General features: G+C 41.3%; 1 protein-coding gene across 9 annotated transcripts in view; it reads left to right on the top strand.

Annotated features, from left to right (window-relative positions):
- The first annotated feature begins 606 nt into the window (after positions 1 to 606).
- The window catches only part of LOC145344848 (myelin transcription factor 1-like protein), a 445,009-nt gene continuing 420,386 nt past the window's right edge, over positions 607 to 25,229 (top strand). For 6 of the 9 annotated variants that reach the window (XM_080192086.1, XM_080192085.1, XM_080192084.1 and 3 more), the window contains exon 1: positions 1,140 to 1,209. The gene's annotated coding sequence lies outside the window, so the exon portion shown is untranslated. Of the gene's footprint in view, positions 664 to 1,139; positions 1,210 to 3,660; positions 3,707 to 4,267; positions 4,329 to 25,229 lie in introns of those variants that run through there. The other 3 variants (XM_080192078.1, XM_080192079.1, XM_080192080.1) reach the window with 3 other exon arrangements.

The following is a 25,229-nucleotide window of genomic DNA, read 5'->3' as shown; positions in this document are numbered from 1 at the left end:
CCCGAGCACTGGCGTCTGCAGCTGCTCGGGGAAAAAAAAGTGAAGCCTCCATTAGAGCGGCTCTATTGATCCCTGAATTAAAATGCACAAGAGCTAACAGCAGAGGCACAAGCCTGGCAAACGGCAGACGCAACTGAGGGAGGAGAAGTCACATTTTTTGACACATATATATGTATATATATATATATATACAAAACACAAGGACTTTGCCGCCTGTTCAAGGGTTTGCTCTGTTTCCAGAATGCTGCAGAACCTCTCTCTATTTTTAGGGGGCTGTCGGACACAAGTGTCAATCAGCCACGAGTCGAGCTGCTTGCCAGTCAAAGCAGCGAGGCACAGTAGTTCGGCCCAGACGTGTGCCTTGCCATTTTCATTTTAATCAGTTTTTGTTCAGGACGTCTGCTGATTCATTTTGCAGGACAGCCCCCTGAGAGCCAGGGTGGGAAGCCTGAGGCGAGCCACCGTTGCATCATTGCAGCATTCTCTATCAGCCCAGACTGCAGCAAGCACGGATTAAAACCTATTTCAACCAACACCTCCCCGCCCCCCCACCCCCGCTAATACAGTGAATCCCCTTCCTCTCTCCACTCGGTCAAAAACACACACAAAAAATGCAATTTTCAACAAAGAAAGATTAGAATCAAGAGTGCTCCAGCGACCAAGGTGATACTTTGTATTAAAATTCATATTCATTCATTCATAAAAGCAGAAAATTCAAATATATAACATTAACTTGCCCGTTTATAGCTTTTTTTTTCAGAAAGCGTGTGATTTTCAGAACTGACAACCTTATTATACAGCAACTCTTATTATTGATATTATTCTGCTCTTGGTTGCCATGGCCACAATAGCAAGAGACATTCAATTTTCTGTGTTCCATCATCATTATCTATGAGGCCATCTGTTGTGGAAAATGAATTCAGCCTCATTTGCATGACTGATAAGCATTTTTTTTTATCTATTTAACAGAAGGTCATATGCCGGGGATTTGAAGCTGGTAAAAAGATGTGAAAAAAGCCTATCGAGAGGATGAGTGGGAGTGTGTGCATTAGTGGATGTATGTGGAAGTATAACAGATCCCTTAGGCCTGGTAGCCTATCGTGCTGCATTTGTCATCCTTGCCAAGGCGACATTTTTACCTAAGCTCTGCACAGCGAAGAGTGCTGTTCCCTGCAATCTGGTTCAAGTAACAGTATTTTGCCTATTGTGGTGGGTGTAGTTTAGTTCTTTTTTTTGTGCCCAATTTTTCTGAAGAGTTTGTTCGCATTCAAATATTTCTGATGTGAATTTGACAAGGGTCCTTTCTTATTTTGTAGTTGTGATCTGTGCTGTGTTTTTGTAACTGCGTGAGAAAGTAGGAATAACACAGTCAGTGCCGGCTGTGATCCAGTTCAGATTTACATTCGGGCAATGGTTAAAGCAAAAGAATGTAATTATAAATTGTGCACCTCTAAGAATATGCTGCAGATTGTCCTTTGAGTTTGTTTATTGAATCTGGTGGTCCTGTCTTGAGTTGTGTTTGTTGGTTACTAATGATAGCCATATACCCTGTCCTCTCTGATGCTATACTGTCATCTGTCTTCCAATCTTGTAAAAGTTGGTCATTGGTCTGTTATTTATTGAATTGATGTAATTGGTATGAAGTCAGGACACACTCTTAAAAGCGCTTGGAAGTTTTATGTATATATGTGTGCACAAATATTTTAGTGCCATCTTTTCAAATAGCTGACCTAACTGAATGCATGTAAAGTCTAGTACTTTGTCGAACAAACACAAGTATATTTTGGGCTTCCCTAAGTTTGCAAGTGAAAGAGCCAATATTTAGAATTAAAGTCAGTAAATGTAAGCAATAAATGGAAAGTTTTAAACTTGACTTGGTTGATAGACTCTCAACTTATCTCATTTGGATCATCACTGAATTAGTCTGAATGCTGCAAAGTTCCAAATAGTTCAGAGTCAAGGTTATCATATATTTAAGGGGGGCATAATTACGTTACCTTGGAGGTTCTCCAAAGCTAAACAAAATCGAATTCTTTGGACTTAATGTTTTTCACTTGTAAATCTCATCACGCTAATGAAGACCATCATAACTTGCACTGTTGCTTTTACAAATGCATTATTACTTTACAAAGCTTTTATTACTCTACTCTGGAACTGATCAGCACTGTCAAGCTTATGTGCACTGCAGAAGCAGGATATTTATTCAGTTGTTTGTGAGCTTGGAAATCAGCAGTGAAAGCTTCAGGCTAAAACAGGAAGAGTGCTGTTATAGTTCATCCTTTTATGCCTATCGATACTTTTTTCTCCCCTGCAAGGTAACTTTTGACTGCTTCTAATTCCTAGATTAATTTATTTAATGTGATTATTTAGAGATTTATGCTTCATTGTAATTATTTTGTGAACTGTGCTATTTAGTTTGTGCATCTGTCTATTTGCAGATTATTTTAAGAAGTGATTTCAGTTGGAAAATGTGTCTGAATGTCCTGTCAGCACCGGGAGCTGTCCATGGCTGGTGTTCTGAGCCCTGACTGACCCCCTACTGGCTAACAGACAAACTGAGAATGACTCTTTTGCTTTACCTTAGTTATGCGTCATGCTGATTTGTTAGCAAAGGATGCTTCATTGTGTTGGGGGCTTAATAAAACATCCAGATTGTGCCCTGTTGTTATAGCTGCAGAATATATTTTGGGAAATCCAGCATTATTTCAGAATGCTGCTTTTTTGAAGTCTGAATTGTAAACCAGATTAAATTATTTGTGCAACTTCTCCACTCTAACTTTTCAAATCAAAGCAATAATTATTGTATTGGATAACTGATATTGTTAATGAAGATATTAGTCTATAATGATCAATATATACATTAAAGAAGGATAGAACTTAGTGAAGCATCATTTCATAATTATAGTTCTGGTAATTTAGAGCAGATAAATTTGCAGTGCTTGAAATATTTAAAAAATCTCTTTCTACAGGAAAGAAAGTTGTGAGAATGTTTAATATTAAACGTCCAATGCCCTGTTTTTTGCATTGCTCTGTAGTATTAGAGTACTATGATTTGAATATTTGCAGATAAGGATCCCTATATTGGTTTGTTTTTAGATGGTAGAACTATTGAAGTTTTTGTGCATCATTTGTTTGACAATAGGAAGTGGCAAATGTATTTTGTAAAGTGCAAAGTAAATTAGTGTTCTAAGGTTTTAATCTAATAATTCATAGACATCATCCAATTTAAAAAGTAATGATCTGATGCAGATCACCAGAGATTATTACTATAATCTGTGGTGTCTCTGAAGCTCCAAACACTAATTTTCTTTTTGCAGTTGCTGCGTTTTAATTTCTTTTTGGATTCAATGGAATTTTCTGACCAAATGTTTGAAAATTTTTGAAGTTTTAGTTTTAAATTAGGAGGATACTTTTTTTTTGGTCACACATTCAGCTTTTCCATATATTACATTATATACAGCACTGCTCATAATACTAGGCACACACAGCTCTAGAGATTCAAGGACCCGTGGGTACTGTATCAGTAGCACAAGGTATACAATCCCAAACCATGGTCTAGTAGAATCGACCACAGAATTGATGGTAGTGTTAGGAAACACTTGTCACGTTTGCTTCCATTGTTCAGAAATCCATGAAATTTCGGCCACACATTTTGATCTGGTTGGAATGCAACTTTCCCTGATGTCAGACTGTAGCTGAGGAAGAGGTAAGTCAGCATTATGCTAGTGATTTTAAACTGCTGCAGAAGGATTGTCTCTTAAGGGAGCTCATATTCGATGCATGCTACATAGCTAGCTTTCTGCAGTCTCTTGTCTGTCTGATGCCCTTAAGCTGAGATTGTGTTTGATTCAGCAGCCGTCGCAGAGTATGTGCACTTGCTCTTTCGCTCCCTTTTATTGTTGTTTTTAACTATGAATTTTGAGTTTCTGTCTCGGCCTGTTGATATTTCCACTAGGACTATTATCACTTTTTGTCCATGTGGCAGAATCTATTAGCATACAAATGAACAGCAGTGATCTCCGGGAATTTTGAAAAAAAGGCAGAAAACACAGGTGAAATGGGCAATCAGGAAAATGGAAAAAGTGTTGAGGTGGGTGGGAGTGGTGAAAATCAAGGTCGTTCTTGAAGTTTATGGTTATGGAGCGGATTAAACAATTTATTGGACGATGCACTGCAATATGTAAGGCAGGGTTTTTTTTTTGCTTTTGAGATGTTTTCTTGGTCGTCTCGGGCCTAGTTAAGAGTGCAGGTTCTGACTGCAGTGGATAGGAAGTCCCTGATCTCTCCGAATCCTTTACGTCTAGTGTATCACTAAACATTCCAGTAAGGTAATTATTGTCTTTCTTTTTAACAGCTGAGCACAATAATAGTAAAATGTGTATTGAATGTAGATTTGAAAGCTGTTGTTACTTGTAAAATCATTGAAAGTTTTAAAGTGATAATGCTAGTTTCTTGCATTTTTAATGTAGTCTATCGGTCGGATAATATTTAGATCTTGTGAGCTACACTTGTGGACATATATAACACGTTAGGGGTCGGGTCATTTCTGGTTTCATGGTGGATAGAGAGGGAAGAAACCAGTATTTATAAATGCATTAGATTATTTATCATCAGTTGATTTTCTGAAAAAACAGGGATTCTGCTTTTACTTACAACAGACTGTACAATTTGGCCGGTGGTTTTCATTCTCAGTAGCAAACCGTTTTTTGGTCTCGTCAAAAAATAAACACAACAAATACAAACGAAGAATGGGGCTAATAACCCAGGTAACAAAATGGAGATATAGGAGGGCTGTGAGGCAGCAGGTTGTGAACCTCACGACAAACTTTTATTCATGTTTCAAATGCTGAGTAGTCAAACTGTAAAGATCCACCAGCATAAGCAACGTGCATTAATTTTATCAAACTAGCTGCACAAAATCCAAACTGACTGTCTTTGGCACCATGGAACTAATTTTAAAATACTGCAACCAGATCACTGTCTATAAAATATGGAAAGCATACTTCAGTATCTCATAGATACTTAAAAAGAAAATACAGTTTGGTGCCCACATATTAAATTATTTCCAATGGCCTGATGAATATAAACTGTAACCAAATCACAGTTTTCCTTTCCTTGTGGAATAATCAAATAGCTGGCCTTGTTATATTCAGATCTAGTTGGGTAGAATTCAACCCCCCCGCTCCCCGCAACCCCCCCCCCCCCCCCCCCCCCCCAACCCCGGCCACTATCTTAACTTATTGTATGTAGAAGAATTCCACCATATGTCAAATTAAATATTCATGGAATTACACATCCTAGTATTTAGTACAGCTTCCTCATTGGCTATAAATAGATCAGGAACATGAACTATACAAAGCAAGGTAAAAAGCCAAGAATGCCAAAGCAGTAACAAATGTATGGTTAGTTAAAGCATGTTTTTTAATCATAATCATTGCCAACATATAATGTTACCTAGCATCAGTTTTGAAAACAAAATTTGAAGAAATATGGTAACAAGGAAAACCTAAGGATTGCAAATAATAAGTGAACAGTATGTATGTAACCAGTGTCTGATGGAAAGAGATAATGTGCAGCTTTTGTACTTGTACAAAAGTCAATTGCAAATCTAGTGTATAAAAACTGAATTGAGTTTTTACATAGTGCAACAATATGTTGGATTTTTTGCACAGTGAAATTAATCAAATGGCCTTTGCACATTTCGACAGAGAGCATAGCTTCTTTTGTTAGTAACTCTGGCCTTTATTTAAACTGTAGGGAACAAAAAAATAAACACACAATGTAATTCATTCAAAATTTATCCTCAATTTTATTCCCATCTGAGCAAGTTCAATGTGTTCCATTGTGCTGGAGTGATTCAGTTATTTTAGTTTTTAAAATAGCTAACTCCTGCCTACGATTTATTTATTTTCAGTAACCTTGTGAATGTACTTTAAATTGAGGAAATTAAAAAATATTAGCAGTATTGTTGTCTGCCTGTCTATGTATAGATCTCCACCTCTAGGCTTAGAAAAGAATTGTTCAAGTTAGTCTTTTAAATCTTTTGCTTTCTTTGCAGAGAAGTTGCACTTTTAAACAACTGCATTATTGTAGATTCTCCAGTGACTTAAACTCTCATGCACTTTTCTAGTCTATTAGTGCTGATCTTTCTCTTTATTGTTTGGTTTCATTTTAGTTTTTTTAAATTCAATGATGAAATGTGGCTATCACTAGCAAGGCCAGCATTTATTGCCCATTCCTAATTGCTCTTAAGAATGTGGTAGTGAGTTGTTTTCTTGAACCACTTCAATCCCTGTGGTGAAGGTACATCTCCAGTGCTGTTAGATCCAGGATTTTGACCCAGTGACAATGAAGGAATGGTAATATATTTCCAAGTTAGGATGGTGAGTGGCTTGGAGTGGAAGCTGCAGGTGGTAGTGTTTCCATGTGTCTACTGCCCTTGTCCTAGATGGTAGCGATCGTGCGTTTGGAAGTGCAGTCTAAGGAGCCTTGGTGAGTTGCTGCAGTGCATCTTGTAGATGGTACACATTGCTCTCAATATAAACCGGTGACGGAAGGAGTGAATGTTTGCAAATGAGGTGTCAGTCAAGTAAACTGCCTTTCCTGGATGGTAACAAGATTCTTGAGTGTTGTCCCATAACGTGGTGTGGTACAGGCTATTACTTTGGCGTCTCCGGAATATTTCCATTTCTGTTCAATTGGAATATTTCTAAATAACTAAAATTATTTTACTGGCTTGAATAAATTACTTAAACTCCTGGTACATATATTATACTGCATTTTGGCTTACAGATCTTGTGCTAATTATATTAATGTATTTACTTACCTATAAAAAACAAAGAGAAGTACAGCACAGGAACAGGCCCTTTGGCCCTCTGAGCCTGTGCTGACCATGATGCCCTGAACTAAACTAAAGAAAAAATCTTCTGCTCTTACTCAGTCCATATCCTTCCATTCCCTCCCTATTCATGTACCCATCCAGATGCCTCTTGAATGTTGCTAATGTGCTTGCTTCCACCACCCCCTCTGGCAGTGAGTTCCAGGCATCCAATACTGTGTGTGAAAAACGTACCCGCACATCTCCCTTAAAACTTTCCCCCTCTCACCTTGAATCTGTGGCCCCTTGTAATTGATACTTTCACCCTTGGATAAAGCCTCTTAGTATCCACCCTGTCGATGCTTCCTACAATTTTTTAGGCCTCTATCAGGTCTCCCTCAGCCTCCATCTTTCCAATGAAAGCTACACAATGAAAGATGCAAAATATCAGTTTTCTGTTCTTTTGACTGATGGAGAAAATAAAATTATTTTGGTGTAATCAGTTGTAGATGGATGACAATTTTGTTCATTGTAGTTGCTTACTTTTTATTTATCTAATTTTGTTGAATTTGAGCAACAAACTCTCCCAATTCAACTTCAACAATTTTTACAAGTTTATCAGTATTTCTATTGGCTCTGTATACCACTGTCAAAGTGTTCTCTAGAATGTTATCTATGTTAGAATGTTTGATGCCAAATAATCAACATTTGTGTTGCTGTTTTCAAAGTATGAATGACTTGCACAAATGATACAGTTTAACAGGAGATGTTCAGATCCAAATTTATTCCATTTCATCTTTTTCATTCTGAGCTGAAGTAACATGGAGGATGCTTGAGCTGTACAAACAGCCACAGTAGGAATCCCCAAATTAATGATTTCTAAACTTAGGTTTTTTTTAAATTAGCAAAACAGTTTTGTAAATTGTGCCCATTTCAATGTTCCTTGGTAATTGGGGAGAGGCTGCATTGATTCATATAATAAGCAGAAGGGAGTTTTCAGAACCTGAAAATATGTCCTGAAACTAAGGATCTTAATTTTAACCCTCTCTGCCTGAAAGGAACAGAGCAGGTAGATTGTTAAAATTGGGAAAATCTACTTATTTTCATGTTCTAATTTCAAAGCCCCTGATTCTGATCTTCATGGAGCAACTAATTCCATTTGGAACCTGCAGGTGCCTAAAGAATGCATTTAAATAGGAATTCCTTGATCCCCATGCAGTTTTGGATGCAAGGCTTACCCAACAGATAATCCACTCACTAATACCTTATGAATTTGACCTCAGTAATTGACTAGCATAATCTGTGGGCAAATTTAAAAGCGCACCCACCCCCATTAATACAGATCAATTGGATTTCTATGCTTTTGTGCTTAAGGTGCCCAATTAGACAGTGTTAAGACTGAAGCCATGGCTTTTGTTCTCTGCTCCAAATTGTTTCCTAGTTCGAGATTCCATCCCTGTCTCAAGTAATAGTTTGAGATTAGGTCCAACTCTTTGCAGCCTCAGTGTTACTTCTGATCCTGAAGTGAGCTTCTGATTGCATAGTTACATAGACAGTCTTAGTGACAATTTCTATCTCTGCAACATTGCCCTTCTCTCCATTCATCTGCTCCTCATCCATGCCTTTGTCTCCTTTGGACTCAACTATTCTAAGGCACTCCGAGCTAGTTTCCCACATCCTTTCCTCTGTAAACTTAAGGTTATCCAAAACTCTGCTGCCTGCGTCTTAGCTTGCAGTAGGCCCTGTTCCTCTGTCACCCTGTGTGCCAGCTGACCTGATTGGCTCCTGGTCAAGCAAAGTCTCAATTTTAAAATTCTCATCCTTGTTTTCAAATTGTTCTATGGCTGTGCTCTCCCTATCTCAGTAAACCTCCTTCAACCCACATCTTCACTCCTGTTATTTTCTACATTCCAAATTTTAATTGCTTCATCATTGTGGCAGTGCCTTCAGTTGTAAAGGTTCCAGTTTCTGGAATTCCATCTCTACTCACTCTGCCTCTACCTTGCTTGCCTCCTTAAATCAAGCTTTTGGTCACCTGACCTAATATCACCTCATGTGGCTTGGTGTTACACTTTGTTTGATAATGTTTCAGTGAAGCAATTTTGAAATGTTCTATTATGTAGGTGCTACATAAATATAATTTGTTGCTGTTGTGTATTCCAAGTGCATTTCTCAGCTAGGAGATCACTTTTTAACATGTTTATCTTGCTCGCCCAAACTAAGCAGCTTCAGCTTGTTCTGGCTGCCATTTTTGTTAATTTATTCTAGATGGACTAATAGCAGCATGAACCTTAAAAAATCAGGGAGAATAGCACCAGAGCTTGGTAGCACATGGGAGGTGATGGAGGCTAGGTAGTAGAGATCTCACCCAGTCTGTGGAGTCCATGAGTTGAAGCACTTTCTAGGCCATTTCGAGGAATAGTGTGTGGGGAGGTTGTGCTTCATTAGCCAGGTAAATACAGATTTGCAGCAGCCCACAGCTTGCCTTATTAACTGCTCGACCATAGGGCCATCCTTTGTGGATGGCTGTGAAGTTTGCAGTTGCCTTGAACTTTCGCTTCAGGCTCCTTTGACTGCCAGAGGAGACAACAACATCATCCCCCAGACCTGCAATGCCCAGCAGGTCACTATTATCCTTTTGACCAGAGCCAGTCAGTACACGGTTGATGAACATCAAAGCCACAATGAATGAATTCTCAGATTGTAGCAGAGGCTGACTTCCCTCGCATACAATATCATTGACTGCACCTCATTCAAGACAGCGGAGATCTTCATAGAAAGGGATATCAATCTATCAATACCCAACTGATGTGTGATCACCACCAGTCTATCCAAGTCTGTGCCGATTTACAAACAGCTTTAATGAAAATCAGTTTAAAGGCAATTTTAAGATAATTATCAATCCCCTTACTCTAATACCCCTCTGGATAGGTCAGAGGGTGGAGGCTAGGGACATCTCCTTCCATATCTGATTGATCACACCCCTCCACAACTCCCAACACACCTGAGCAGCACAATAATTAGCCATGGGACCACCAGAAATATTATTGGCACCTTTAACCTTAAGTTCCATTTCGTACCTTAATCACTGTGGGTTCCCTGCAAAATGGCCAAGACATTACTTTGCTGCATTCTGCATATGAAGGTTGTCTAATAAAGAGGAAGCAAAAGGATAAGCATCTTTGAAGAATTGGTCAAGATGCAGGAAGACTGAGAAAAGGATCTGGCATAGAACGTGCAAAACATTGTCTTTGAAGCAATTTTTATTGTTTCTCTCCATTGCAACTTTTTGTATCTGTTTTATCAATGGGCTATCACTATCACCAGTAGATCTCCCTATTAATGGATATGTTGTACCATGTAAGGCACAAAATGTACTATTAGCTCCATTTTTTGAGCTACAGACTATTCTCCTCACTTTCAGTTTGTTGGTATTTTACCTCAACAAGGCTGATTTATTACTTTTACTTCTTGCACTTTAAATCAAAGTGCAACTACAGTAGCACAGCAGAAACTTAGTGTAAAGTTTACATGTTTTATGCCATATGTAATTATCACTTTCCTCCGCATTATTGAAATCAACATCTATTCTATTGTTTCACACCTCCCAGGGTGTCAAAACTTTGGAATTCCTGAGTGCTTAAGAAAGTCAGGGAATGTACAGCTATTTGCTTTCTTGGACATATCACAAATAATTGAACTCTGCAGTGTCACCTTTTCAAGACTTTAGGTAACCATACATTCTTTGTCATCATAGTTTTGGCACTGTCCAATGTGACATGCATAAAGTTAAGATTAAGACAAAATACTGCAAATGCTGAAATCCAAAACAAAAACATTGGAAAATCTCAGCAGTCTGACAACAGCATCCGTGGCAACAGCATAAAGCCAACACTTTTGATCTAGATGACTCTACACTGGAAAGATTGGCTCTATTCTCTCTCCACAGATGCTGTCAGATGTTAAGCCTCTCTGTTGCAGTCCAGCTTCTTCCCTCACACACCCAATTTATTCTCTTTTACAACTCCATATACACACACCCAGTTTATTCTCTTTTATAACTCCATATACACACACCCAACACCCACTGCCACCTGTAACCTCTACATAGCCCCATGAGTACAATTAAGCAATTAACATACAAATGAGGTCTAAAGTGGACAGTTGTAGTTAACCCATTCCTAACATCAGACCTGCTGAGATTTTCCAGAATTTTCTATTTTTGTTGCTTATGAAGATAATACAATTTCGAATCACCACTAGGCAGTGTACATATTTGAAATTTGTAGAACTACTTTTTAAAAAATCCTGTACTTTTGTTCTCCCCATGTCTGCATGGGTTTTCTCCCACAATCCAAAAGACGTGCTGGTTCAGTGCATTGGCTATGCAAAATTCTTCCTCAGTGTACCCGAACTGGAATGTGGTGACTAGGGTATTTTCACAGTAACGGCATTGCATTGTTAAGCCTACTTGTGACTAATAAATAAACTATTATTTTCAGTTGTCTCAGCAGCTTGTCAAGATTACCTCATCAGTGGGTAACTATAGAGCCTGGGGAAGTCCTAAATTCAATCCTTGCCCTGTGCAGAGCAACTGTTCTCAAATAAGATGATGGTATGGGTGATACAATTGGCCCCTTGCTTAAGGAGAGAAAAATTGACAAGGTTGGCACTGCTGATTGGAAGAGGCTGGATTTTGGTGCGACCTGGTAATTGTCTGGTAGTTGAGTAGCCCTTTCAATTTTGCTGTCAATGCTCATTGTTGTCATTTGGCTAAGGCATCTGATGGTGGTCAGCACCCATGGTACTCCAAAATGGAGTTAACACCTAAAGGCAGGGGGAAGCAAAATAACATTGTTGATCTTTAACAGTGTGCTACAGTTTTGCAAAAAGATATAACCACCTATCTGAAGTGACCATGTAATGACATTCTTATCAGTACTCATTGCAATGATTCAGATTCCAAGTCTGCATTAAGGGGCGGATACTTGTAAAGTCAACCTGTTGACAATCCCAAGGGTGGCTATTATCAACAGTCTGTAATACATTTGAAGAGCACTGTCATGATGCTCAGGGAGTTTTCAGGCAGGTTTAATTTTTGGAATAGCCACGATTATCCTCCTTTAAAGACCAATTTTCTCAGCCAAAACATCTATCAGGAATAGTTTGAGCTGCACAAGAGACACTGGCTGGGAAATCCCTTAGAGCTCCACACACTCCGTCAATATATTCTTCCAGAAATATAGTGGCAGCCCCATTAATGCAAGTAAACAAGGTGATTTCCCAGCAAAGTAGCATTGCCAGTGTGAGGAATTTCCTCACTATTGTTTATCACAGCAAGAATTATTGTAGTGCAACTTCTTCAATCTGTTTTCTGGCTCTCTTGATTGAAGCGTTACCTTATACTGGGCCGTCCTTCCAGATTTGCAGTCAGATGTCCATTAATTCACCCAAATAGCTATTGTTTAGAACTGACCCTAAACAGTTGAGTGTGGCAAAGTTGTTTGGTTATGGGGAACAATTCTGTTCTGATTTCACAAAATTTGTCATTTCCATCCAGTGAGAAAAAATAGGTTTGTGGTTCATTTAAGGGATGACTATCACACATCTTCTGCTGTCTATTTTAGAATTTGTGTGGAGAAGGTTGCCTGTCCATGCGGTTCATGTGTGGAACAGTGGTAGAAGGAGAGTAAGAGGTTACTTTAAATTCAGATAGCGAATGAGATACAAAGGAAATAACATGGCAAACATAACTGTTTCTGAAAGAACTGCCAATTTGTGATGAGGGTTGATCTGTAATTAGAGCACTTATAATTCAAATCAACAAGCATGTCCCTCACACTTACTTATGCAAAAGGAAATCAATGAAGGAATTCCTACTTCTATCCTTTCATCAAACCATATGGAAATCTGAAGCATTGACTGTATGTTTTGGCATCTAGTGTGCATCATTTGCCACCTGTAGCTTCAGAACTAATGACCTAGATTTCAGTTTGGAGGTGGGTTCCATGTGGGGATGCTGTTGTGAGATTGGAAAACCCAGAATAATGGATTTATTTCCTGTTATTCCACACTGGCAGTCACCCGAGGCTGGAATCGAACCTGGTCCCTGGCGCTGTGAGGCAACAGTACTAACTACTGTGCCACCATAAGGGATGAATGATTTGTCTCTAATATAGTGCCTTTCACAATCTGGTGATTTCATAAAGCACTTTACAGCTAATTGAGTACTTTTGAGGCATAGTTGCTGCTCTGTTTGGAGAAATGCAACCGTCAGTTTGCTCAAAGCCTGGGACTGCAGACAAGTATGATTCTGACCAGCTACTCTGTTTTTTGGTATTGATTGAGGGTTAGATGTTGGCCAGCCACTTGGGAGACCTGCTGTTTTATTCAAAATGGTGCCATGGGATCTTGTATGTCAGCCAGAAATGGAAGATGGGGCCACAATATAATGCCTTATGGGAAAGATGGTGCTTCCGATAGTGCAGCACTCTCTCATTACTTGCACTGGGGAACCAATGTTTCAGTGAAAATTGCACTGCCTTATGTGGCATTGTGCCATGCAAACCTGAAAAGTTCTCAGAATTGGTCCCTGCTCTGCGCAGAATGGCTGATCTCAGCCAATAAGGTAGTCATGCGGTTTGACAATTAGTCTCAGCATCTTTGCTGGAGTGATGGAGTACGTACAGCCAAATTGCTGTCAACTTCTGAAATGTTTATGTGTGTATATCTGAGATAAAGATGGGATCAGGCCCAGCTGTGATAAATCCCATGGTTCAATAGCCCCCTGTAACTCCCCATCCATGCTCACATGTAAAGAATAGTTATTTGAGCAAACCACTGGAGGCATGCCAATTTCCATTCAACCAAGCTCAAGCATGAATCAAAACCTTCGAAAGTAAAATGAAGAAGATGGGAGGGGGTATTCATATTCTAATTTTCTATTGACACTGAAAAATAATAATCTGTTACTTCAGCTAACAGTTCGAAATTAAATTGTCATGAAGAATACACATGAATTTTTACTATATGATAGGATACCCTGAGCTACACTGCTTTTATGTGTTTACTACTGCTAATTAATTGAAAATTGGGCAGCTGATGGTAAATTATTCCTCAGTCAAAAGTATTTAGCCACAGTCAGTAGGAGATTACATCGGAAATTTAAAGAAGCCAAGCAAACTGGCAGAAAGGTGTTGTACTCCTGTCCCCACTTTTAGAAAGGTCAGTCATTCAATGCATATTAAAGTGCAGTATGTCTGATGACCGAGGTGCTTAAAATATTAAAAAAGATTCAATGGGAAAACTATGTAAAAACTATTTCCTGTGGTAGGGAATTAAGAAGAAGGGAACTTAATCAAATGATAGAGTTCAGCCAGTCAGCAAGTACTCTCTCAGACAAAGGCTAATAGAAATTTGGAATTCTCTCCCCTGAAAGGCAATGGATTACCAACACCGTTTGGAGCTTTCAAGACTGAGATAGATTTTTGTTAGGTAAGGGTATCGAGGGATTACGCAGCATAGGCAGGAAATGGGGTTAAGGAGTATATCAGCCATGATCTAATTGAATGGCAAAGTGTGCTCAAGGGGTTGGCTGAATGGCCTACTCCTGTGCCTCTGTTCCTAGCTGGTATAGTTAGTTACCTTAGACTCAGGATTAAGAGGACCCATAATGGTTGTAGCAGAGCAATTGAGACTTTTCAGTTAAGGCTCGATAGCTGAAGTAGAATATTGTTGCATTCACATTCAGAGCATGAGTGGACAATGAGAATTCTGGCGAACTATGAATAGGTTTCTAAACTATCAATGTTAGAGTGAGACTCTGTGTAGAACTCCAAGCGGTTGAATTTCCACAGGGGCTTTCCTGATCAACTGCTATAACTTCAACAGAAGATTTGTGGATACTTTGGAAAAAGAATGTAAACATAGTTTCTGCAGGGTTTCTGTGGATTCTCTGTTGAAGTTACAGTGGATGGGACGGAAGACACACACAGGAATCAATCTTCTGTTTTTTCTTCGTGGTTTATTGTACTGCTTTGCAAAAAGCCCAGATCCACAATTGTATACTGGAACTCCCAAGTACAGTGCTTGATCACTCAATCAGTGGTCCAGGAACACCATTGCCTGCAAGTTCCCCTCTAAGCCGCACACCATTCTGACTTGGAACTATATTGCTATTCCTTCATGAGGTTAAAATCTTGGAACTCCCTCCCAACCAGCACTGTGCGTGAGCCCAGACCACATGATCTGCAGTGGTTCAAGAAGATGGCTCACCACCACCTTCTCCGGGCAATTAAGGATGGGCAAGAAAAATGCTGGCCTAGCCAGTGATGTCCGTGTCCAATAAAATAATTTTTAAAAGTTGCTTTAGCATGAACTAAACATTAGCCTTTTTTATATCTTTAGCAACAGATTATGGAAGTGACTAAGGTTGAAACCTTAACCTTGACTACCTTTTGAGCTCCAAAACTCCTTTGAGTGAGTTCAGGTTTTGATGAAGCCACAGAATGTTTAGGAATTAAGAAGGAAAAATTGGCAACAGCTGATTCCATCTCATTGCTTGCCTCCTGGCTCATATGGAGAAGTATTCATGATAAGTCTGACACCCAGACTGCCAGACTACACCAGGTAGTCTGCAGACAAGAGGTAGAAAGAAGCAGACAGAAAAGTATTGAAGGAAAATAATCAGGCAGTGATACAGCATTAGAATCGTTTTCTAGCTTTAACTATTACTTCTTCAATTTGCAGATCTACTTTTTTCTCGAGGTAGTTCTGCAATTCACGTTGAATCCCAGTCTTCTGAACCAAGTCTGATTAAAAGGCTGTGGCAGCAATTGAAAAAAATTGTTTCCAGGCCTTAATTTTCCTTTATAATGTCAGGGATAGGTGTATACAGCAATGTATATCCTCATACAGCCCACACGTGACCTGAAAAATGCCAGCCACTGGCAATTTATGCTTCTAGCAATGACTATTCGGGTGGTACAGTGGTTAGTACTGATGCCTCACAGTGCCAAAGACCCGGGTTTAATTCTTGTCTTGGGTGACTGTCTGTGCAGAGTCTACACATTCTGTCTGGGTTTCCTCCAGGATGCTTCGGTTTCCTTTCAATCTGAAAGATGTGCTATTTAGATGAATTTGCCATGCCAAATTTGCCCTCAGTGTACCCGAACAGGCACCTGATTTTCACAGTAACTTCACTGCAGTATTAATGTAAGCCTACTTGTGACATTAATAAATAAACTTAGAAAAAAAACTTTTATAAACTTTTTTTTTGCCTCCAGATATGTGCAGCACAACCATGTTTTTGAATGGAGTTTACTGGAGAGATTTAACTGTTATTGAAGTTAGCTAATACATAATTTGTATGAATGGACCATTAACTCAGTCTGAGATGCTCATTACCGGATGTTCCTTAATGGATGATTCACCCATTACATAGGAACATTGAAGAGTATAGTTCAAAATTTAAAAATATCATTCTGTCCTTCATCCCTTATTCCACGCAGGTTTCTTCTGTCAATCTCGTTCCATTTTACATCATCTCTACTCTGCCCACTTTCAGGTCATAAAACCCTCTCTGATATCATTTCCTTATATCACTTTCCGTTCATATATCCCACTGTATGCCTCAATTCACTCACGCAACATTTTCAAAATGCAACTTTGATCCTACGTTTGACACAACATTTCTGCAGCTCCTAATTTAATCAATTGCACCCTCATCTTCACTTTTAATAACCTAGTCCCCATTAAACCCATTATTGTCTCTCACTGTGGCCATTCATCTTGAGTCCCTTAAGTCCAAGGAGTACAGACTTGAAAGGATGTGTGATACATCTGGTTTAGCCATCCACCAGGCCTAGTTGAATCCTGTAATACATTATCAAATGCTGCTCTTTCCTGTCAAAACCGCTCACTATTCCAGGATTTATCCTGGAGTGCAATGGTGCCAGGATGAGTGCAGTTCCAAGAATTAAAAAGCTTGACACCATCCAGGACAAAGCAGTCTGCTTGATTGGCACCTATCCATTGCAATATACATTCACTCCTTCCACCAGTGACCCACAGCGATAGCAGTGTAGACCATCTACAAGATATACTGCAGCAACTCATCAAGGCTCCTTCGACAGCACATTCTAAACCTGCTGACTCTAGAAACACAAGGTTAGCAGATACCTGGGAAAACCACCAACTGGAAGGGCAGTACAGTAGCACAGTGATTAGCACTGCTGCTTCACAACTGTAGGGACCTGGGTTCAATTCCCGGCTTGGGTCATCATCTGTGTGAAGTTTGCACATTCTCCTCGTGTCTGCGTGGGTTTCCTCTAGGTGCTCTGGTTTCCTCCCACAGTCCAAAAATGTGCGGGTTAGATTGATTGGCCATGCTAAAATTGCCCCTTAGTTACCTGAGTTGTGTAGGTTAGAGGGATTAGCAGGTAAATATGTAGGGATATGGGGGTAGGGCCTCGGTGGGAATGTGATTGGTGCAGACTCAATAGGCCAAAAGGCCTCTTTTTTCTCAGTAGGGTTTCTATGATTCTAAGTTCCTCTCCCAGCCATTCACCATCTTGCTTTGGAATAATAGCACCATCCCTTCATTGTTGTTGGGTCAAAATCCTGGAACTCCCTCCCCAACAGCACGCTGGACTACATCACATGGACTGCAGAGACTTAAAAAGGCAGTTCACTACCACCTTCTTAAGTATAGTTAGAAAGGACAATAAATGCTGGCCTAGCCAGCGATGCTCACATCCCACAAAGAGATAACTCATAACTTCTTTACTCTTGTGCAAACTATCTTCTTAAATACATCTCCCCTGTTTCTTCTACTCTCATCTTCAACAGTTAGTGCGAGGAGCTCATGCATTTCTTGCCTCTAAGATTGAGAACATTCAGCCAGCTGTCTCTGCTGCATTCTCCCTCTCATGAGCTCACCAAATTTCCTTCCAGTCCTGGCCCTAAACTTACATTTTTCTCTGGTTTCTCTCCTATCTCTCCTCATGCTTTGTCCCTGGGTCTCATCTCCTGCCCCTTCAACCCTATTCTCATTAAATTGTTGACCACACACTTTCACTTTCTGGCTCCCACGTTAGCCAATATTGTTAATCATTCTCTTTCTCCAGATGTTGCATTTTTTAATCTCACCTTTACATCTGTTATCATCATTTCTTTCGTCAGAAAGACATCGCTTGACCCCACTGTCCTTGCAAACTTCCCTCCCAACTCTTTCCTCTCCAAAATCCTTTAAAGTGTTGTTGCCTCCCAAATTCATGCCTATCTTTCCCAGAACTCCATGCTTGTATCTCTCCAGTCACGTTTCTGCCCAGCTATCAAACAGCTGCTAGCAAAGTCACAAATGACATTGTATCTGGCTGTGACAGAGGTAAACTTTCCTTCCTCATCTTGCCTGCAACCTTCAGTGCTTCTCCACTGTGTGTGGGACTGTTCTCACCTGGTTCCATTTTTATCTATGTAATCGTAGCTGGAGAATCACTTGCAATTACTTCTCTTCCTACTTAGGCACCATTACCAGACTTCGCCCTTATCCCTGAGCATCTACTGCTCAAACCTACAGTCATGTCTTTGTTGTCTCGCTTTGACTTTTCTGATATGCACCTGGCTGGATTCCTGCACTCTGCCCTCCATAATCTTGAAGCCGTCTAAATACCTGTGTCCTAACTTGCATCAGTTTCTATTCCCCCATAACTCCTTTGCTCACCAACCTCTCTTTGTTCCTGGTCAAGCAATGATTTGATTTCAAAATTTCATCCTTGTTTTCAAATCTTCTTGTTTTCGGTTGCATAGACCCTAAGCTCTGCAGTTCATACCCTAAACCATTCCCTCTCTCTATCTCACTTTTCTTCTTTAATTTACTCCTTAAAACCTATCTCATTGACAAAACTTTTGGTCACCTGATCTAATATCTCCTTTTGTGAATCTGTGTTGCGTGTTATATTACTGAAGTGCTTTGGGATATTTTATTCCATTAAGAACATAAGAACATAAGAAATAGGAGCAGTAGTAGGCCAACTAGCCCTTCAAGCCTGCCCCGCCATTCAATAAGATCATGGCTGATCTGTCGTGGCTCAGTTCCACATTCCCGCCCTCTCCCCATAACCCTTAATCCCCTCTCTCATCAAAAACCCATCAACCCGCGTCTTAAAAATATTTAGCGAGGCAGCCTCCACCACTTCAACAGGCAGAGAATTCCAGAGATTCACCACCCTTTGAGTGAAGAAGTTCCTCCTCAACTCTGTTTTAAACCGCCCCCCCTTTATCTTGAGGCTATGCCCCCTAGTCCTACTATCCTTTCTGAGCGGGAAGAGTCTCTCCACCTCTATCCTAGCCATCCCATTCAACATCTTATACGTCTCAATGAGATCTCCCCTCATTCTTCTAAACTCTAACGAGTACAAGCCTAATCTATTCAGCCTCTCCTCATAGCTCAACCCCCTCAACTCTGGCATCAGCCTAGTAAACCTCCTCTGCACTCCCTCCAAGGCTAAAATATCCTTGCGTAAGTACGGCGCCCAAAACTGCACACAGTACTCCAGCTGCGGCCTCACCAACGCCCTATACAGCCGCAGCAAGACCTCCCTACTTTTATATTCAATCCCCCTCGCGATGAAGGCCAGCATCCCATTTGCCTTCCTGACCACCTGCTGCACCTGCAAGCTGGGTTTTTGCGACTCATGCACAAGGACCCCGAGGTCCCTCTGCACCGTCGCCTGCTGCAGTTTTTCTCCACATAAGTAATAATCCTTCCTACCATTATTCCTACCAAAGTGGACCACCTCGCACTTGCCAACATTAAATTCCATTTGCCATTTCCTGGCCCATTCGCCCAGCCTATCTAGATCCTTCTGTAGACTTTCCACACCCTCCGCACAATTTGCCTTTCCACCAATTTTGGTGTCATCAGCAAATTTCGACACCCTGCACTCGGTTCCCTCCTCCAGATCATCTATATAAATGGTAAATAGCTGAGGCCCCAGCACCGACCCCTGGGGCACTCCACTAGTCACCATCCGCCAATCCAAATAGCACCCATTGACCCCCACTCTCTGCCTCCTATTTGACAACCACTCCTCTATCCACGCTAACACCCTACCCCCAACTCCATGCCCCCTGACCTTCTGTAATAACCTCTTGTGAGGTACCTTGTCAAACGCCTTCTGAAAATCCAGAAAGACCACATCCACCGGCTCTCCTCTATCCACCGCCCTAGACACATCCTCATAGAACTCCAGTAAACTTGTCAGACATGACTTCCCTTTAAGGAAACCGTGCTGCGTCTGCTCTATCAAGCAGTTCCCCTCAAGATGCCTCGCTATTTCCTCCTTGATGACGGATTCTAACATTTTACCTACAACAGACGTTAAACTAACAGGCCTATAATTCCCCGCCTTTTGCCTGGCACCCTTCTTAAACAACAGCGTAACATTAGCCGTTTTCCAATCTTTCGGCACTTCCCCGGAATCCAGCGACGTCTGGAAAATAACCACCAAGGCATCCACTATCACCTCCGCCATTTCTTTCAGGACCCTCGGATGCATTCCATCCGGTCCTGGGGACTTGTCCACAATCAGCCCCTCCAGTCTGTCAAGCACCACCTCTCTAGTAACAGTAATGTCATCGAGACCCTCCAGTCCTACCACCTTTCCATCTCTAACATCCGGCAAATTATTCATGTCCTCCTCCGTGAAGACCGAAACAAAAAGGTTATTCAAGACCTCCGCCATATCCCCATCCCCTACCACTAAGTCCCCCTTCTCATCCTCTAAGGGACCAACGTTCACCCTAGCCAGCCTCTTCCTTTTTATATATTTATAAAAACTCTTGCTATCCTTTTTTATATTAAGCGCTAGCCCAGCTTCATAGTTTCTCCTACCCTCCTTTATCAACTTCTTTGTCAATCTTTGTTGACATTTAAACCTCTCCCAATCCTCTTCTCGCCCACTACTCTTAGCTACTCTAAACGCCTCCGCTTTTAATTTAACACTTTCCTTCACCTCCTTCGTTATCCACGGCTTATTACCTCTCCTCCTACTGTCCTTTTTGACCATCGGAATAAATTTCCGCTGAGCACCAAGAAAGATCTCCTTAAAGATCCTCCACTGCTCCTCAGCAGACCTACCTTCCAACGCGCTCCCCCAGTCCACATTCGCCAATTCTTCTCTCATCCTACCGTACTCCCCTCTGTTCAAACAAAGGACGCGTGTCTGGGAACCAACTTTCTCCTCCTCCATCTGCACCAGAAACTCCACCATACAATGATCACTCTCCCCAAGAGGATCCTTCACCGCAAGCTCCCTAATTCTACCCGCCTCATTACATAGCACCAGATCCAAGATAGCTCGCTCCCTTGTCAGCTCCAACACACACTGTTCGAGGAAACTATCCCGGCAGCATTCCAAGAACTCCTCCTCGAGCCCACCGCGTCCAACATGGGTTGACCAATCAATATGCAGATTGAAATCCCCCATAACCACGGCCATCCCATTCCTGCACGTCGCACTTATCTGTGCGTTAACAGCCTGCCCCACCTCCAGATCATTACTGGGGGGCCTATAGACGACACCCACCAGCGTCTTCCTCCCTTTGCTGTTCCTAATCTCTACCCACAACGATTCCACCTTTTGCTCCTTGGCTCCAATATCATCCCTCGCTACCACCCTGATGCTATCCTTAATCAGCAGAGCTACGCCTCCCCCTTTTCCCTCCTGCCTATCCTTCCTAAACACTTGATACCCCTGGACATTCAGCTCCCAGTCCCTGTCACCTTGCAGCCACGTCTCTGTAATGGCCACCAGATCATATCCATTTGTGTCGATCTGCGCCACCAACTCATCCACTTTATTCCTAATGCTTCGCGCATTCAGATAAAGCACCTTCATCCCAGCCTTCACCTGAAGGTGCTGTATGAATTTAAGTTATTGTTAACTATTTCACTGGGCAGCTTGTTTAATATATTTGTTCCCTTTGTGTGAAGCAATAAAATGTAAATTATCTGTTCACTCTTCTTTTAGAAATTACCCTGTTTATAGAATTCATGATTACGTCAAGCAATTTATCCGTACACCTTGGAATCAGAAGGGCTTATTTAAACTTCATTTAATATAATATTACTAAATTTTAAAATTCTGTAGTCTCTTGTCTAACTATCCCAGATTCTCCTTAGGATCCCAATCCCTTAGTAAGACAATGTACAGGACATATGATTACAAGGTTGTTAAAATCACTTGTGGGTGAGAATACAACCAGAGGGCATTGTCTCAGAGTAAGGGATCACCCATTAAAGACAGAGATGAGAAGGAATTTCTTCTCTCAGAGGGTTATCAGATCTGTGGAGTTCTTTATTGCAGAGGGCTGTAGAGTCCGGATCGTTAAGTATGTTCAAGGCTGTGACGATAACAGATTTTTTTTAATCTGTAAGGGCATCAAGGGTTATGAAGATATGGCGGGAAATTAGAATGGAGAATTATTTAATCAGATCAGTCATGATCACATTGAATGGTATAGCAGACTTGATGGGCTGAATAGTCTACTTCTGCTCCTGTGACTCATGGAATAGAATGAAAATAATACTTTTTTGAGAGGAATATGCTTTCTTATCAGTTCGTGCATGAGGAAAAGGGGGTATCCAAACTGCAGCATCTGTCACCTTTTTTCCCTCGGATCTAGAAATCTGCCACTACAGGCTTCCTGTTTGTGCTAAATTTTCTTACTTTTTATCTTATCCTGCCTGAGGTTTGTAGTTTTATAGGCTTATAGGATTGGAAGAAGTTGCTGTCAGCAAACATCCTAAGTCAGAACACACAGATTTATAGTTTGGATACAGACTGATAAGAACATGAATTGAAACTTGGTATATAGCCCCAAATCTTCATGCTGCACACCTATGTGGGCCATGCAAACAAAGCATTTGGATTGTCTTCTCTTTTGTGAAAACACTGAATATATCTGTGCATTGATTTCCACTAATAATTCTTGCCATTTCTTTATCCCTTTATTCAGTGGAGGTGTTTGCCACATAACCATCAGTTCCGATTTTGAAAAAAATAATTTTATGGGATGTGGACATTGTTGATTTGACCAGCATTTATTGCCTATCCTTAGTTGCCCTTGAGAAGATGTGGTAAGCAGCCTTCTTGAACCATGTGTCCCTGAGTTGGAGGTCCATTCACAGTGCTGTTCCAGGATTGTGACCCAATGACAGGGAAGAAACAACGATATGTTTTCAAGTCAGGATGGTGTGTGACTTGGAGGGGAATTTTTAGGAGATGATGGTCCCAGATATCTGTTGCTCTTGTCCTTCTATAGATGGTAGTGTCTAGGGTTGGAAGGTGCTGCTTGAGGAACCTCAGTGAGTTCCTGCAGTGCGTCTTGTAGGTGGTCCACATAACTGCCACTGTTTGTTGGTGGTGGAGGGATTGAATGTTTGAGGAAGGGATAGCAATCAAGCAGGCTACTTTCTCTTGGATGGTGTCAAACTTCTAGAGTATTGTTGGAGCTGCACTCATCCAGGCAAGTGGAGAGTATTCCATCACACTCCTGACTTGTGTCTTGTAGTTGGAGGACAGGCTTTGGAGAGTAAGGAGGCGAGTTCTCGTCACAGAATTTCAAGCCTTTGATCTGCTTTGGTTTCCGCAATATTTATGTGGCTAGTCCAGTTCAGTTTCTGGTCAATGGTAAACCCAGGATGTGGACAGTGGAGGATTCATTGGTGGCAATGGCAATGAATGTCAAAAGGTGATGGTTAAATTGTCTGTTGTTGTAGATGGTCTTTACCTGGCATTTGTGTGGCATGAATGTTACTTGTCACTTGTCAGCCCTATTGGAAGAACTTGGCTAGGAGTGCAGCAAGTTCTGGAGCACAAGTCTTCAGTGCTATTGCTGGCATATTGTCAGGGCTCATTGCCTTTGCAGTATCTAGTGCCTTCAGTCATTTTTTGATATCACGTGGAGTGGTGGAGTAAATCAAATTGGCTGGAAACTGGTATCTGAGAAGATGGTGCACTTCTGGAGGAGCACAAGGTGGATCATCCACTTGGCAGTTCTAGTTGTAGATTGTTGCAAATGCTTCAGCCTTATCTTTTGCACAGATGTGCTGGGCTCCTCCATCAATGATGATGGGGATATTTGTAATGACTCCTCCTTCAGTGAGTTGTTTAATTGTCTATCAGCATTCATGGCTGAATGTGGTAGTAGTGCAAAGTGCAGATCTGATCTGTTGGTTATGGGTTTGCTTAGTTCTACCTATTACTTGCTGTTTATGCTGTCTGGCAGACACCTTGTCTGTGTAGTAGCTTCACCAGGTTGACACCTCATTTTTAGGAAGCTTGTTGTTGTTTTTGACATGCCCTCCAGCATTCTTCATTGAATCAGGGTTAATTCCATGGTCAGTGATAATAGTAGAAAGGAGGGTCCATGAGGTTACAGATTGCGGTTGAGTACAATTCTGCTGATGGCTCATAGCTCCTCATTGATGCTTAGTCTTGAGTTGCTAGATCTGTTCAAAATCTATCCCATTTAGCAGGGTGGTGGTGACACACAACATGATGGAGGGTATCTTCAATGTGAAGACAAGACTTTGTCTCCACAAGCACTGTGTGGTGGTCACTCTTACTGATACTATCATGGACAGATGCATCTGCAGCAGGGAGATTGGTGAGAACGAGATCAAATATGTTTTCCCCTCTGTTGGTTTCCTCGCTTCCTTTTGCAGTCTCATTCTAGCAGCTACATCTCTTAGGACCTGGCCAGCTTGACCTATGCTCCATGAGCCATTGAAGTTCTCCGCCCAGAGTACATTCTGTGCCTTTCCACCCTGAGTACTTCCTCCCAGTGGTGTTCAACATGGAGGAGTACTAATCCGTCAGCTAAGGGGGGAACAGTACCTGGTATCAGCAGGAGGTTTCCTTGCCCATATTTGACCTGGTGTCATGAGACTTATAGAATCAAAGAATCCTAAAGTGCAGATGGAGGGCATTCGGCCCACTGAGGTTGCACTGACCACAATCCCACCCAGGTTCTATCCCCATAACCCCATGCATTTCCCCTAGCTAGTCCCCCGACACTAAGGGACAATTTAGCATGGCCAATCCACCTAACCAGCACATCTTTGGATTGTGGGAGGAAACCCGAGCACCCGAAGGAAACCCACGCAGACATGGGGAGCATGTGCAGACTCCACACAGACAGTGACCCAAGCCAGGAATTGAACCCAGGTCCCTGGAGCTGTGAGACAGCAGTGCTAATCACTGTGCCGCCCTTCCTGGGGCTCAGAGTTGATGTTGAGGACTCGCTGGGCACCTTCCACCTAACTGTGTATCACTGTGCCACCACCTCTGCTGGGTCTGTTCTGCTGGTAACACAGGACACACCCAGGAATGGTGATGCTGGTGTC

This window comes from Carcharhinus amblyrhynchos, chromosome 7 (genome assembly GCF_965287045.1).
Source record: "Carcharhinus amblyrhynchos chromosome 7, sCarAmb.v2.hapA, whole genome shotgun sequence".
NCBI lineage: Eukaryota > Metazoa > Chordata > Chondrichthyes > Carcharhiniformes > Carcharhinidae > Carcharhinus > Carcharhinus amblyrhynchos.
Note: the sequence above shows the minus strand (reverse complement) of the source record. Positions and strands in the feature narration are given on the sequence as shown.